Here is an 18027-nt window from a genome sequence, read left to right on the forward strand (position 1 = left end):
ATGGTGTAAAGCAAAGAAGCAATTACCATTCATTTATAGGAAAAATTGTTGAGCATTCCCGGACCCTAAAAATGACCTCTTTTAGGCCTTTCTGATACCTGTGCTAACATGCACAAAATAAACGGAGATAAAGCGCAAATGCTCATAGACACCGTACAAAGGGCTGGTGGCTGGATGCTGAGATGCTGAGTGTAGTTACCAGGGAAGGAGCTTAGAGGGGCCACTCCACATACTCAGGGTGCTCAATGCCTCTATAACAGTTTCCTGCAAGACAAACGCTGAACGCTATTTTTGCTTTTCATCTTTTTTCCTGAAAGCAAAAACTCTCCTTGGATTTCTTTTCGTTAGCAAAAACAAGTGCTAATAATGTAGGTGTTTCATTAAAAGCCATGTGGTGTACGGCAAACTTTTGAAAAGCAAGAATACCAGCAATGGCTTAAATACAATTGGTTTACAATGAATGTGCCAAAGTGTCTTAAAATAATTACTTTGCTTACACAAGATGAAAATGCTTCCACCTCTTCTTGTTTACACTGTAGTATTTTCCGTAGCACGTTCTTTCTTCGGAGCAAGTGCAGAGGGAAACGTCAGCCTGAGCTAGATTAAATCATCATGAATTAATGGACTCCAAATCAATAAAACTGTACTGCATTTGATGCAGGAATTTTGTATGTTTGAATTTAATTATCTGATGTGGGAGCACCTTGCTAGTGCTGAATTCTACTAATTAAATAATTTTTCATCGATTCTTACTTACACTCTCTCAGAGGTTCTGTATTAAAATGCAACCGAGGGTCAGTTATTCACAGGATCAGCTTTGAATCAAGAAAGGACAATTTTGAAATCCCTTTTCTAAAGAAAAATATACTTCTGTGCACATGGAAAGATCACACCAATTCTCATTCTTGTTAAATACTTACTGTACAGAATAACAGGAAATTATAAGGAGGAAAAGCTTCCTAATTTATTCTTATCTCCCTTCCTGGCATAGAAACCTCCAATCAACGTAATGCTCTGGAAGACAGATCTCATATCCATCTTTAGATCCAGTTCAATAGTTTTATATCCGATTTTTTCATGTGTTTAATCCATAAACACAAACCTATAGAACAAATGGCTGCCACTCTCTTTGTGAAAAAATAAACTCTCCTATTTAATAAAGATGTTTTAAGAAGATCTCAGTGAATGGGGCTCACATAAATCGGAAAACATGGAGAGGCAGTAGGAAAGAGTGAAAGGAGCATGGGAATATGGAGTCAAAAAGCCTAGGTCTGAATTGCACCTCTGCAACTGACCTTCTTGCTGACTTTGGACTTCTTTATCTCTAAAAGCAGAAATCAGAACAATAGCTCCATAAGGGGGTTCTTGTGAAGTCTGGGAAAAAAATTTATGCTACAACTCCAGCAAACTGTGAACATCCTATTACAAACAGTAATTATTTATAGCATTAAGTTTTGCTACATGTGTTGTACTGCATGAGTGAAGATGATGCTTCTACTATTTTTGTCTCTCTCTCTCTCTATCTATCTATCTATCATCTATTTATTTTAGAGAGGGAGAGAGAGAGCACAAGTGGGAGGGGCAGAAAGAGAGGGAGAGAGAATCTCAAGCAGACTCCGCACTGAGCGTAGAGCCCGACACGGGGCTTGATCTCATGACCCTGAGTTCACGATCTGAGCTGAAGCCAAGAATTGGACACTCAACAGACTGTATCCACTCAGGCACCCCAATGCTTCTGCTATTTTTGATTGATGTTTTTTTGGACTGTCCCTAGCTATCATCAGATAGGTCCTCTTGGCTTGGTTTTCAATGGCTAGTATTTGATCACGAAACAAAGTGAATCTCATGCAAAAGAAACCCTTCCCTCAAACCTCCTCGATGCCATGCTTTATGGCATACCTCATCCCCAGGGGACATCCAAATGGGCCTCTGAGATGACAACAATTATGTCTGTTGGCACAATTTGCACTAGGAGGAAAACCAATGTCATCTACTGACTGGGACCTCAATCCATACGTATCAGTTTGCCAGGGAGGCCATAACAAAGTAGCACAGACTGGGTGGTTTAAACAATAGAAATTTATGGTCTCACAGTTCTAGAGGCTGAAAGTCTGAGATCAAGATGTTGGCAGGGTTAGTTTCCTCTGAAGTCTCTTTCTTTGGCTGCCAGACGGCCATCTTTCCTTTGTGTCCTCACTTTGTCTTCCCTCCGTACGTGTCTGTGTCCAAATCTCTCGTGTTGGATTAGGGCCCAAACTGATGATCCTATTGTAACCTAATTACCTCTTTCAAGACCCTATTACCAAATACTGTCACATTCTGAAGTACGGGAGGTTAGGACTTCAACATGTGAATTTGGGGGGGACACAATTCAACCATATATAAATCCATAACTTGTGGTTTATCTTAATGGGATGGAGATGACAATCTCCTTATGTGACTCCTTTTGATACTTAAATAAAGGTAGTCTTTTGAGCATGTTCAGGAAGTGGTTTTGACCACCAGAGGGCTCCTGTATTTATGCAATGAAACAATTAGAATGACATGTTCAAAATTAAATACGAAGTTTATTATGAAAGTTAAATATTTGATGCCTGTGTATCCTTAGTGAATCAGTCCATAAGCATCTATTAATTAACCTGATGATAATGATAATGATGATGATCCATTTATTGAGAGGCAATGATGTGTCACTCACTGTATCAGGTACTTTACATAGATGATCCATCTTAATATTCTCAACTCCCTTGTTACTTACATTCAGTGTTTTTATTACTTCAAAATTACAAATGAAGAATCTAAGACTTGGTTAAATAATGACACACAACTAGCAAGAGTCTACATAGAAACATGAATCTCCAACATCATCATTAACCCTACTTGTGCCTTGTAGTCCTTGGGAGACAATTCCTAACTAGCTTTGAGAGGTTTGTGGGCTTCCTGAAACACTATGCAACATATGGAAATGTGTGTCCAAGTGCACTTGAACGATCCAGATTCGTTGTCCCGTTAAGAAGTTCACCTTGTTTTGTAGTCCTGGAAGTGCTGACTATACATATGACAAAAAGTCAAGGTGCCTCTATTCTGTTCTCCATGTTTTTTGTTTTTGTTACTTGATTCACAGTCTCCATAGTCTGTCCTCTGAAAGTTCCTCTACTGGATGTCTGACTTCTATTATCCCTTTAATTGTGTCGATTGTTTTGTCCTGAGTCTACCCGGCTGAGTATTCTCTCCCTATTAGTCAGGACTCTCGGCTGCAAGTGACAGAAACACAACTCACGCCAGCTTAAGACCCAGGAAGGGTGGAGCTGGCCCCAGAGACACCTAGCACCAGGGACTTGAACTCCATCAGGCCTCTAGTTTATCTCCTCTTCATGTGTCCACTTCATTGACTTCTGTTACAGATGGGGTCTTTCCATCTGGTAGTAGCCTGGCCATAGCTGTTTTAGGTTTATGTCCTCACAGTCTTGGGCCAGAAAAAGAAAGAGAGCTCTTACCTCTCAGCTCTAGTTAGAAAAATCCAAGGGAAAGAGTGATTAGCCTGGCTGGAAGAATGTACCTACTTCTTGAGTATTCACTGTGTCCAGAGGAAAGTGGTACTATGGGTTTTTTTTAATTTTTTTCAAAGATTTTATTTATTTATTTGAGAGAGAGAGTGACTGAGAGAGAGAGAGAGAGCACAAGCCAAGGGAGAGTGGTAAAGAGAGGGAGAAGCAGACTCCCCAATGAGCACGGAGCCTGACGTGGGGCTTTACCCTAGACCCTGGGATCACGACCTGAGCCAAAGGCAGACGCTTAACCAAATGAGCCAGCCAAGCACCCCTGGAAAGTGGTACTATGGATGTCCAGGCTTCATCTATGGGATCTTGTCTCTGACTAGGTGGATGGGATATCATGTAAGGTGGCCTGAAAAGAATCACATGAATGGGGTCAGGGACTCTTCCCTCAAGGAAAAGTCATGCTATTAGTGGAAAAAAGTGGAGGGATGAGCCAACAATGCATCCGAGATCCACCATGACAATGATTTTAACCAACAGAGGCAATCCTTTCTCCTTCCCAACTCAGAACAGAGAGTGCTGCAGAGCTGGGTGACCCACAAGAACCTGGATGGAGAATTAAGTCCAAGCTGACCTTGGCTCCTGATTTTGCAGAACTGCTGATTGTTATGCCTGACAAAATTGAACTGTATTCGTGAATTCTAGCTTGTCTATTTTAGTACCCCAAAGTACAGTCATTTATTATATAGAACGTTCTTGTTCTATGATCTCTATAAACATGCAAACATCCACTATTTAATTGACACAAATGATTGGTCTGAATGGACTTATTTTTTGTTGAACACATTTCTTTAGTCCCTGAGGATCATAGTGGCACACGTGCCCACCTCTCCAAATGAAGTGGCTGTTGGGACTTTGCAATGAGATGCTGGACACAAACACTACTTCGGAGAAAAGGTAGAGAGAAGAGGAAATGCCCCATGTGAGGAGCTCTGTCTGCCCTTGTCTGCCAGATCCGCCTTATTTCCTCTCCAACTCGACATCTAGCTATTTCCAGTCTGGGGATATCCTCCTGGGAAGACTTCTTGGACCCTCTGGACTCGTGTTCAGTCCTCTCCACTACACTTCTGGGGGGAACGGTTGGAGAGGAGTTGCTAGATCTTTCAGTTTTAGCTTTGCTTCTTGCCCCATGCTTTGCCGTTCCGTTTGCTTTTGGCCAAGCCAGTCTTCACTCTAGTTTCTATGAATATAACATCAGGTGAATAATAAAACAGCCTTTATGGGGCGCCTGGGTGGCTCAGTCAGTTAAGCGTCTGCCTTTGGCTCAGGGCTCAGGTCATGATCCCAGGGTCCTGGGATCAAGCCCTGTGTTGGGCTCCCTGCTCATCAGGGAGTCTGCCTCTCCCTCTCCCTCTGCCCCTCCCCCCAGCTTGTGCTTCTCTCTCTGTCTCAAATAAATAAATAAAATCTTAAAAAAAAATGACAGCTTTTCTCCAAAACTTACTATAAGTATGCATGAAACAGTAGGTGTGATTCCATATGGGGTTAAGCTATATGCTTAAGGAGCTCAACATATGCTAACAGGACATACATGGAGTGGTAGGATAATATATAAGAATAACCACTTATTGAAAAATTACTAGATGTCAGCATTGTACTAATCACTCCATATGCATTATTTCAGTTGAGTCTGATAGGGACTGTAAACAATAGACATTATTATTTCCATTTTGCGCGTGAGGTCACTGAATGCCCATTGTCACCCAACTAGTAAGTTGCACAGCAGGATTTGAACTCAGACCTCACTGACTCCAAAGCCTTAGTACATAGCAAACTGTCAAGACTTCTAAATACAGGAACAGGACAGGCCTGTCATAAAGCTCTTCACTGCATTTAGTTACACTTGGAATCTATTTGGCGGGGCCTTCTCCTCTGAGAATTTTGTGATATTTGGAAGATCTTTCTCCCTCTAACCCAGGAAGCATATTATGTGGCTCTTTTCTTCCTCTCTCTCAGTGGTCCTAAAACCAGAGTCTATGGTGGTCTTATTTTGTATCCCATCTTTTCTGATGGAAGTCTCCCGAACACATTCTTGGATGTGTGAGGAAAATAATTAGGTCCAGACAGACTACAAACCAGCTTGGTTTAAATAAAAAAATTCTGAATATTATCTGGAATTAGAAGTTGGACACAAAACCACGATAAGCCCTATTCAGCATGCCCAGTGATTTTCTATGAGAAATGACTGAGTGCCCCTGCCCTGTTATGCTTTTCACCTGCCCCATCTTTTGGTGGCCGGGAGTTATTCTGTCCTTGTTCCCAAGGTTCTGAGCTGAGGATCACCAAGCCTTCCTTGTCCCATCCCTGGGTCGCTGAAGGAAAACTGTTAGAAATGCTTCATAGTTTTATTTCTTCTTAAGGTTCCTGATGCTACATTTTCAATGGCAGCTTCATCAGTTATGTGAGGAGGGGTAGTAAACAGTTGAGGGTATCTCCACTGTGATCTGAACAGCCGTTACGTATTTCATTAACAAGACGGTCTTTGTCTAAGTCAAAAGCTTTGACGCATCTCATTTTCATGGTGTTTGAGTTTTGGCTTTCAAAGACTTCAGACAAAACACACACACACACACACACACACGGTGGCATATCACACAGCAAAATGAGCTACAGGTCGTATATGCCAGAGGTCTGAGGAAAAAAAATCAAAAGAAAACAAGCGCGTTGGGCCAAATAATAAGAAATAAACAGAAATGAAGTCAAGTCACAAACCAAGCCAGAAAAGAAACAGAAACCCCATAAGAAAACACACTTGAGGAAATCAACAAAATGTGTAGCCAAAGGAACATCAGGAAGGTCGTTTCCAGATGGCCATCTCTCCTGGGCAGTCTCCCCTTGGGAATGGAAACTCTTTAGCATGCAACCAGACTCCATGCCTTGAGCCCAGAGCGGGGCCCTGTGGAAGAGCCTGGGCCTTGCTAGCCTTCGGCAGCTTTCAGTGAGCGAAGGGGAAAGGATTCTTTCCTCGCGGGCCAGCCCTTCTTGGGGAGGCCTCATTGCTGAGGCTCCAAAATGTAGGGTTGGGGAAATGGGGTATGAAATGGAAGAATAAGGGGCCTCCCCAATCCCCAGAGAAAACAAGATGCTTGAGGAGATAAAACAGTGGGGTGGTGAAGACCACAGACTTTGAAGTTCCACGGTACTGAGTCTGAGTCCTAGCTGCCTTCATTCTGTGACCTGGGGTGCTCGTTTCAGCTCTCTGAATCCCAACTTCCTCATCGGTGAAAAGGGAATGATGATAGCATGTATCTAACAAGATTACAGAGGAAATAAATGAGATAATGTAGATAACCACTTAGAATGGTATTCAAAATGGTATCTGTTGTGAAGTTAGTTCAAGTGTCTACTATGGTCGTGATTATGTTGGGGAGCAGGAAAGGGACAAGGGGTTAACCAGAGGATAGCAGAAATCCTATAAGACGATAAAGGAATATGGCTTGTCCAGGATTCTCTGTCCTTGTGAACATTAACCACAGTATTCTTGAAGTTTCTTATGAGTTGCAAGTCTCTCTGGGGAGTGAGTCCTCCGGGACCTTCCCAAGAACCAATCCACCTCCCTGGATGTCCTCAGAATTGTCTGGAACAAATTCCCCACATAAATATGTAGATCAGGTGTGGTGTGGGTTTCTCTGTGACTGAACCCAAAGGTCCTGGCATCCCTGGAATTTCCTGGGTACCAGGAGTTGGGTCCAGGGAAGCAGCCACCCAGCATGGCTAGCTGCAAAACAGACACATCCACCAAACAAAGAATGGAAAATAACCACCACTCCTGTGGGATGTCCCTGAGCTTATCTAAACCTTTATGGTCTCTAATGGCTGAATCAACATGCAGCACAGGGATATGGGAAAAATAAAGATAAGGTAAAGAAAATAAATATTCACTCTGCTTTAATCCTAGCCAGTTCCCAAAGGGTCTATTCACCTACTCGTTTGTGTCAATTGTCCAGCAACAGAGGAGACACAGTTCCCTCAACCTGGGTGACTCCACCATTGGTGGAATACCAGCGGGTTTTTCCATCACATTTTAGTTTTTCTTCGTTATATAGGAATATGGCTGCTACCTTCGTCAAGTTTAAGATCATTCTCTGCCAAGTAGGAATATCCCAGCGGGGTGTATAGGCAGTTTGGAGCCCAGTGTTTGAAGCCCCACTTTGCATATTCACCTTTTGGTCTTAGAGATCGTTGGATGATCAAAATATTATCTCGTGCTGCACGCAGCATGGGTCACGTGGACAGTGCTCTTCCAACTGTAGCATTCTTAGCAGCCCTTCAAGGTAATATTGTCAAGTAAGTGAATTTTTTCCTTGATACTCCTATACCTTCTTTTTAGGTGTTCTTTATGCCCTGTCCATTGCCTTCCTCCTCCTCAGGGCACCAAACACTCCCCCCACACTTGCACACCTCAGCTCAGGGAGCCTTTCTCTCCCCAACTTCTCTCCACACTCAACAAAAATGTGCAGGTCCCGAGTCCCTCAATGCCAGGACGTGTCTTCTTTGCCAAGGTGACAACTCACTAACCCGATCAATGAATTTCTGCTAGTAGGTTCATGTCTATAACAAATCTGTACATAATCTCTCTTGAAGAATCTATTTCCCTTTGAACAGGAACTTTCTGAGGTCTTGAAGTCTTAAGTTAACCCAAAGGAGGCAGTAGATATTTGTCCATTTGCACAGTGTCCATTTGGGGGCGCTGACTATTGCCTTTGTGATGCTGATTGTCTACAACCAGCAAACTTCTTCATGGGTCTTGGAAAAAGTATCTGTTACATCCCTGGAGTGGGATAGTATACTTGGAAGACATCAGTGATAGCCTGGCTGTGCTACAGAAAATAGCCCAGAAGCTCTTGTCTTTTCAGACTTGAACTATTTTATTTATACTGTCAGATAGTTGTGAGGTTGCTGCTGTAAGGGTGACCTTGGGGATATTAATAGATTCACCACTAGAACTGAGAAACTCAGCTGTACCTCTGTCACCAACTAGCTTTATTTATGGCCCCGGGAGAGCTCCTTCACCTCTCTGAGCCTTGGTTTCATCCTTTTACAATTAAGAGAGCTGGACTAGATAATCTCTAATGTCCTCACAAGCTCGAAAGTTCTATAATTCTAAAATTCATCGGTGAAGCTGGTTGCGGTGCTGTCTCAAGTGTTGAGTGCTGACGTATGTTCAGCGAGGTTACTTCAGGGCGTCGCAGTGATATCTCACTGGGGACATTGTTTTTTGCCTGAAGATTGGTATCTCGCCACAGAGAGTTCTTTTGCATTGTTCCAAGTGCTGCGTTAGAAACCCATAAACAGTGCCTTAATAGTTTTATCTTTCCAAGAACAATTGGATGGTCAGTGAGTATTTCTTCTACACATCTTCAGTGTACTTATTTTAGCTTCACTTGATTCCAATCCAAGGTGTTTTGGTTAGAATATTTGTCTTGATGCTTATTTTAGCCAGCGATTTTGTCTGTCCAGTTCGAAAGGCCACACTGTTGAACAACTGCATGGGGTACACTTATACTTTTGCAAACTGAATACATCCATGTTACCTCTCCTACCCCTCAAACTCCCAAGGTAGTCTCCTGACAATTCTAAACATCATGTTATCTCCCAGCATGGATCGTGCACCTATGAGTGTGATTTAAAATAATTGTTTTCTCATCAATTCTACTCCTGGGTATGTATCCAAAAGGATCAGAAGCAGGGTCTTGAAGAGATCTTGTGGGCCCATGTTCATGGCAGCTTTATTCACAGTAGCCGATCTGAATGTTCTTCTGTGGATGAATGGATAAACGAAACAGCAAATGAAAAGAATGGAATATTACTCAGCCTTGAAAAAGGAAAGAACTTCTGACACGTGCTTCCGCGTTAACAAACCTTGAAGACATTATACTCAGAGAAGTAAACCAGTCGCAATGAGACAAATGTTGTATAATTCCACCTATTTATATAGGGTATCTAGTGTAGTCGGCCTCCTAGACATAGAAGGTCGAACGGGCGTTGTCAAGGCCTCGGGGGAGGAGGAAATGGGGAGTTGTTTAATGGATACAGAGTTTCAGTTTTACAAAACGAATAAGTTCTGGAGGTTGCTTGCATGACCATGTGCGCAGCACACTTAAAAATTGTGAAGACGGTAAATTTTATGTGTTGCATATTTTACCACAGTGAAAAAGAAAATACAATTCTAAAAAAAAAAAATGTTGTCCACCACTATTTCACGTTCAGCAGTTTTGCCAGAAGGGCTCTGATTTGCTGTTGAGGCAAGCTGCTGGGAGCTGTGTCTGGTCACCTTGTTTTCTGTAGCCTGTTTACAATAATCCTCCTGGGTAATATGTTCTGAATGTCAAATCAAGCTCATAAGTTTGGTGTTAGGTCTCAGCTGTACAGATCTTGCATTTTCCCCTGTTTATCTCAAGGGATTGCAATTCTGGAGATAAGGCATATCCCAGGAGTGCTAGATATTCTCTTGCAATTTTAGGCATCATCTTAGAAGCTGAGCAAGTAGCTCTTCTATTAGAGACATGGATATGGCAATCACCCAAACATCCCCTCAAAGACTTAAAGGATGGCAGAGTATCCATCTGTCATTTACTTTTTTCACACATACTTGTTGCTTACTAAATGTTGAAGCACAAAAAGAAATGTCCCCCTGGGCCAGGTTCAAGGGTGTAGGATCTGTGTAGTTACACGGACGCTCATACTCACGAAGGTCCGGCACTTCAGTTCAGTGTCCTGCTGTCACTTCCTTGACCTTCTTAATTTCACCTTTGACCTTTGTGTTCGGTTAGTGAAGTCTGATGTAATGGTGGAGCATGAGCATGAGCGGAGAAGATATTGTGAGCTGAATGTCTGCTGTCCGTTGCCACTCTGTGAGCACATAGCAATAGTGAAGCCCATGAGCTCAGAAATCCAGTAGGCCCATGGTGTGAGCGCAGAGAGATGCCAAACGTGTTCCATCTACAACTGAGTAAGTGGGGGTATCGGACAGCTTTGTGAGGCGATGCTTTCCATTTGAACGAGAATTTGCTCCCACTGCAAAAAGAAAGCAGCAATCTTCTAAGAAACATGAAGGAACAAGAAGCCTTATCACGCTCTTACTTACTTGTGTTATTTGCCTCTATTAACCAACCACTCACACAGAAAACAATAAGATGGAAGGAAAGAGCAGAACAGGGCAACCCGTAGTTCATTTCTTCCCCATCCTTCCTTATTCACCAGGAAGCCAAAGAGTGAGAGTGTTGGTAGAATGTGTACATACGACAAAGTGAGATAAAATCAGTTAAGTTGGTTTTGTGCCGTATCTCCGCTATTCTGGTGAGAACAAAATACACATGGAGGAGTGAGCTAGGAAATCTGAGCTGTGTCATTTCAGTAATTCCACATATGGGTTAAATGCTCATATATTTGCTTTCATAGCTGGCTTTGAGCAATATAAGATGAATGGTAAATTCATGCTAATAATTTAAAATTTTAATTTTTCCTTACTTAGAATGACTCGAAATAGCAAATGAAAAACATCATGACAAGGCAAGAGAAAAACTGGAAGAAAGGGAAAGGCTTTATATTTTAGTACCTTTATGACCCCTTTGTTCCTGCCTTTGAACCAGGGGCCCTGCATTTTCATTTTTCGCCGGGCCCCACAAACTATGTGGCTGGTTCTGATGTCCCCTCACAGTATGTGGCTAGTGTGTGTTTCAGGGAAATGGGGAGAAATGTCAAAGGCCCTCTGTGTTCAAGTGGGCCTTGAGATTGAATTCATGTCTCTGGTTCCAAGGACAAAAAGCCCCATGAGACATAGTCCTTGCAAGTTTGTTCTTTGTCTTTGTTCCTCACCCATACTGGACGTGTGGTCAAGCCAGAGGGATTTGAAGGAGCCACTCACATCCTCAAGGTTACATGACAAGCACTTTTGCTCCTACAATATTAACCGGTGGCACCTGCACTAATAGTTACATGTGAAATTAAGTTAGGAACAGATGGAATTCTATGGCCAACAGTTGCCAGTCATGGAAAACCTGCCCTCCTTAAATAGCCTCTGGTGTAAGTGTCGCCCACACTCTGCCCACTTTTCAGGTTTAAATACAAGGCGACATTTGGTATGCATTTCCTGTAATAAGGAAACATGTGATGATTATTCCCAAGATGTTATTTTTAAGACTATTGTTAACTGTGGTCTGTCTTGGGTTTCTCAGTGAAGAAAAAAGCAACTTGAGTCAAAGCATCTCTCGGTTCACGTTGGGCAACCACAGAGGAGCAAACCCCCTGAAGGAAAATGAGTGGGGACGCATTTGCCCCCCACTTTGCAGACACTGAGGTATGGAATGAGTTGGTGACCCCTGGGAGAGATCAGATCTTACAGTGCCATGTGCAACACTGGGAATGAAAAAAACACATGACGCTGTTGTTTTTGTTTTTGTTTTAAGATTTTATTTATTTGAGAGAGAAAGAGAAAGAGAGCACAAGTGGGGTGAGGAGCAGAGGGAGAAAGAGACTCCCCGCTGAGCAGGGAGCCCGATGCGGGGCTCGATCCCAGGACCCTGAGATCACGACCTGAGCCGAAGGCAGATGCTTAACGGACTGAGCCACCCAGGCGCCCCAGCTTTTTTTTTTTTTTTACAACAGTCGTAAATAAATATATAGTTATTGGAAGATACCATCTTGAAGATAGGTACTCAGAGACTTGGTTTTTCTTGCTTTTTTGATTTCTAATTTTAGTATGAAAATAACTTGAAAATCAGTCATGTTGAAAGGTAATTGCTCATCTCGTTTTCAATATGTAGAAAGGAAATACGATGCAGGCTGAAGTCATTAATTCAAAGAATAAGACAACGTGTACATTTAAACTGGGAAGGGGTTTGTAATAGAAAAGAGGCCTATGGTCATGCAGTTGGAACATGGTCGAGTCTGATTCACACTTAGGTCCTCTGCCTTGTGCCCAGTGCTCGTCCGAAGAGGTTGGCACCAAAATGAGGAGTGGGAATGGGTTGAGTAGAGGCTAATACTCCCTGGAGGATGCTAAGAAATGCCCTGCCATCTCATTCCTGGGTGAGTGGTAAGGCATTAGCAGTGAGGTGGTATCTAAAGGGTGAAGAAAGCCCTGAGCTCGCTGTGGTTTCCAGGCAGGCTTTGAATTTATGAAAATAAGCTGAGATCCATGTACTTAGTCCTGGAGTGGACATTCCCAGATAAGTGTGTTTGAAATTATGTGCTATTTCCTTAAGGAGGTATCTGGGTCAAGGTTAAGAGCGAGGCAAGGCCTCTTGAAATCTATTTTGTATGTATAAAATCTGTAAAATCCAGCCAATGTTCATAATTAGTATTAGCTTGAACCACATGAAAATGCTGGTGGAGATTTCATATGGTTCAACTCAATACTTAAATATTTCTACTTGTTATTCCCATAAAAAGAGATCTATATGCTGGGAAAAAAATGTATTTGGATTGTGCTGTATTCCTGCTCCTCCTGTGTTAACTGTGCTTGGGGTAAGATGAGCCATTTGTCTTACATAGTTTTATCCTAAGTCTTATATGGTTCTGTACCACCTGTTCAGGCCATTCTGGCGGGTAGTGATCAGTTTTAGGATATGTTGCAAATAATTTATTATTAATAATAGCTTAAGTGCTGATGTGTGTGAAATTTTAACTTATTAAAAATAAATCAGGGAGGCCTTGGTGGCTCAGTCGGTTAAGCGTCTGCCTTCGGCTCAGGTCATGAGCCCAGGGTCCTGGGATCGAGTCCCAAGTCGGGCTCCTTGCTTGGCAGGGACCAGCTTCACCATCTGCCTGCCACTACCCCTGCTTGGGCTCTCTTTCTCTCTCTCTGTGACAAATAAATAAATAAAATCTTTTTTTAAAATAAAAAATAAAAATAAACCAGCGCAGATTCAAGGTTATGCCTGTCATGCCAATATTCTCAACTAGTTGCACAATAGACTTTCTTGAGGAAAGACAAGACTAGCCTGGGAGTGATTGATGGCCATATCGCGTATGACAAGTGTTACGGCAGAAAAATCTTGGAAACAAGTATATGATGCTGGCTGCAGTGGTACTGTGTAAGAGATGACAGGGGCTTGGATAAAGAGGTAGAGATGGGAATGGAGTAGAGTCTTAGACTGAGGTGTTCAGAAGTGGACCCTGAGATAAGGATTTGTGTGCAAGTGGATTTTTCAGGAAATGCTCCCAGAAGAAGCCAATAAGGAAATGGAGAAAATAGGACAGTGAAGAAGAAGCTAAGTGAGGTGGATCAGAAGCAAACCCCACGGAGGGTAGCCTTTGCCTGATCCCCTGAGGAGCTCTGGAGGGTAAGTTATCCTTGAGAGCCATCTCAACTCATGGCGAGAGGGCTGGGCATCCATACTCCCGTACCTGTCAGCCATTGGCAAAGGGCTGGTCAGAGAGGGGGTGGGGTAGTTGTGGAAGGAATGGAAAGTCCTAGGCACTTCCAGCTGTCATATTTGGGCAAAGCTCTTCAGTAGCTGGAGGGCAGTCCTATGAAGAAGACTCACAAGTGCAGGCCCTTGTTGGCAAAAACATACCACAGCCAGGAGATGCGCATACCACAGCCAGGAGATGAGCAGTCAGCCCGCCAAAGAAGCAATTTATATGCATGAGCAAAAGCTTCACAGGCTTTATAATCGAATCTGTGAGGACTTATTTTGACCACAAGTTTAAGAAGGGGTTGAGGGGATCAAAGCAGATCACCAACAGTGTCTAGTACACATCTGAATTCAGAAACACACCATAAAGAAGAAGGAAAAAGCATAGCTTATGCCCACGATGCTACGGAACTGGCGACCGTGTCAATCATGTCCTCACAGAGAACGAGGAATAGTCAATAAATCCACTTTGCTCCATTCCCATTGCTACCTCCTTAATCCAAGCCACTCTCATCTGGACCACTGCAGCCAGACATCTACTCTTACTCATCTGTGTTCATTCTTCACATAGTAGTCATAGTGATTTAAAAACAACACAGTTGTGATGCCAGGGATGAGAGTGAGTTGAGTTGGACACTTGAATCACCTCATAATCACCACTAACCACCCCCCATTCTTTGGTAGGCACAATGGACATTTTTCTCAATTTTATGCAAAGTGGTGTGCCACTTTATACCACACCCCCCCCACCTTCCCCTGTCTTCCATCTTCCCCCTCAATACCCTTGTAAGAATCCTACCACTTTCAAGCTCCTTCCACGTAGAAATTCTGGAACTACCAAAGTTAAAATATAAATCTGGTCATGTTGCTCTCCTACTTAGAATCTTTCAAAGCCTCTCAGCACACTTGGAATAGAATCGACTTCTTCCCATGACCCATGAGCCCCACTTCAGCTGGTTCCTGCCTCTCCAAGTGGTGTTTGTTCCTTTCCACTAAGGTCCCAAACTCCCTTCCACCTAACAACCCCTGCCTTTGTTATTTCTTCTGCTCCAAACTCTCAGCCCTCGTTCTCAATTTGGTTTCACCTCAAAAATGTCCCCTCCTTGGAGAGGTAGCTCTCCATAATTCTCTGATCACCAGTCCTTTCCAAATCATTCTAAAATGATTTGAATATAAAAACATTTCAAGGACATTCTCCTTATTGCCATCCTGCCCAAAGACTTGTTGGTTTGTTGTCTAGCCCCCGTGCTACAGTGTAAGCTCCAGGAGGCCTTGTCTACACAGGCCACCACTGTATACTTCTATAACAGTGCTTGTCACAGCCATAATGGGTACTCACTAAATACTTGCTAACTCTGCAGTCAGCCTGCCAAAGAAGCAATTTATATGCATGAGCAAAAGCTTCACAGGCTTTATAATCGAATCTGTGAGGAATTATTTTGACCACAAGGTTCCAGAAGCAGGCAGATAAGGAAGGATGAGTCTTCAGAAGTCTCCTGAAAATGATCCCGCATTTCTCACACACCCTACTGGTCTGAGGCCACCTAGAGAATGGAGTTTATTGCCAATGGCCACATTTAGTAATAGAAAAGGAGTCCATGGTCACGTGGCTGAGTGTAGTGCCACACCGTTGGGATCCACTGCCTCGTTCACACTCTGAGATGACTGAGCACAGCAGGGATACTAGAGCTGGCCTATTTCAGCCTAACCCTTGACCATTTCTTTTTTTTTTTTTTAATTATTTATTTATTTATTTATTTGAGAGAGAGAGAGAGAGCATAAGATAGGGGAGGGTCAGAGGGAGAAGCAGACTCCCTGCCGAGCAGGGAGCCCAACATGGGACTTGATCCCGGGACTCCAGGATCATACCTGAGCCGAAGGCAGTCTCTTGACCAACTGAACCACCCAGGTGCCCAACCCTTAGCCATTTCTTATGGGCAGTTTTACTCTAGCATTCCCCATCTGCAGCCTTCTTCAGAGCTGCACTGTATTCGAAGGCTTCCTTCTACCCAATCTTTCCCTCCATAGGTGTAAAACCTGCATCGTGGCCTAAGCCTCTCCCCACCTACTCTGGTGCCCTTTCCCCTTTCTCCTTCATACAAATTTTCCCCAGCAAGTCTCTTGCAAATCTAATCCTAACTTAGTATCTGCTTCCTGGAAGACTCACATTGACCCAGAAAGCCTCAATCTTATATAGAGAATATACTGATCCTGAGTATGGAATTATATTCCTCCTCTGTAGAGTTGAGAATATCCATTCACTTTCTTTTTTCTGGATCAGTGAAAGTACTAATATCAATATCCTTGAAAACTGTGAATCCTGGAATCCATTTATTTCCCTCTTAATTAGGATCCCAATATAGTAGAATTGCTCTAAATTAATGCAGTGGGAATTGATAGTTGTTTGGCTAGTAGAAAGAGTTGGTTCAATCTGGGAATCATAAAAATGATTTACACAGGAATTAAAATTTAAAAAATTATTAAAAAAAAGATGAGCACTGGGTGATGTATGGAAGTGTTGAATCACTCTACTATACACCTGAAACTACTGAGACACTGTATGTTAACTACTGGAATTAAAATAGTAAAGATTTTTATTTATTTATTTGAGAGAGAGAGAGTGAAAGAGAGCCTAAGAGTGGGGTGAGGGGCAGAGGGAGAAGCAGACTTCCCGCTGAGTGGGGATCCCGATGTGGGACTCGATCCTGGGCCTCTTGGATCATGACCTGAGCCACCCAGGCACCCCTGGAATTAAAATTTTTTAAATGATTTACACATTTCTTATTTATTCTTATTTTTTATTTTATTTTAACATTTTATTTTTTATTTTAACTCAAAACATGTAAATTTGCATGCATCACCCAATCCTTTGATGAAAGATCAAGGTTTTTTCTTGAGTATCACTCTGCTTTGCACAAACCACACTTCTCCATCATTTCCAGTTGTTTCTGTAAAGTGAAGCGGAAACTAAAAGATACTTGTCCTTCAGTCAGAGTGCAGAACCCTTTAAATATTTTCCTTAAAATTCTACAGTTATTTAAAAAAAGTAAACTTGGCTTAATTAAGAATCTGCAAAGAATCCAACTTCACAACTTTCTTGCCATGCTCATATTTAATCAATTTTTGATGTTATTAGCCAAATCACAGAAATATACCCTGGCATGAACACAATGAGCAGGAACCATCACCAAATCTTGGCATGGGCTGCTTCCATAGGTGATATCAAAAATGTGAGAGAGAGGTGGGTTCAGGGCTGGAGGCAGCAACGAGTGTATTTTATAGATGAAACAGAAAGCAGTGGTTAATCTGCAGAGTCTGTTAAGGAGTGGTTGATCAAGAAGACTTTTACAACATGATGCTTAATATGCAATGCTTTAAATTATTAGTGATATTATGTCTGCAGTTCCTTTGGCTCTCGGAGCTGTCTTTGTCAGATGGCAATAACTGATGCTAACCTTCTGGCAATGGAACATTCTTTTTAAAAAATTTTTTATTTATTCACTTGAAGAGAGAGAGAGAGAGAGAGAGAGAGCACAAGCAGGGGGAGTGGCAGGCAGAGGGAGTAGCAGGCTCCCCACTGAGCAGGGAGCCCGATGTGGGACTCGATCCCAGGACCCTGAGATCATGACCTGAGACTGAGCCACACAGCTGCCCCCGGAACATTCTTTTACACTAGTTAGCCTTACCCTTTTTGGGCTCATGGATGCTGTTGAAAATCTGATGAGTTATGGAGCATCTTATCAGAAAGATGTACCCACACAGACACGTGCAAAATTGTAGGTGGGTCTTTAATCCCTGCCTCTCATTTGAAGATTCCTTGTTCATAAACCCCGTATGCTATAGATTGAATGCATCCCCCCCAAATTCACATTTTGAAGCCTAATCCCCAGTGTGATATTGCTTTCAGGTGAGGCCTTTGGGAGGTGATTGGGTCATGAGGGTGAAGCCCTTGTGAATGGGATTTGTGCCTTTATAAAAGAGACCCCAGAGAGCTCCCTCATCCCTTTTACTATATGAGGCCACGGTGAGAAGGCACTGCCTATGAGGAAGCTGACCCTCATCAGACACCAAATCTGCTGGTGCCATGATCTTGGACAACCAGATCCAGA

This window comes from Zalophus californianus, chromosome X, assembly GCF_009762305.2.
Source record: "Zalophus californianus isolate mZalCal1 chromosome X, mZalCal1.pri.v2, whole genome shotgun sequence".
Classification (NCBI taxonomy): Eukaryota; Metazoa; Chordata; class Mammalia; order Carnivora; family Otariidae; genus Zalophus; species Zalophus californianus.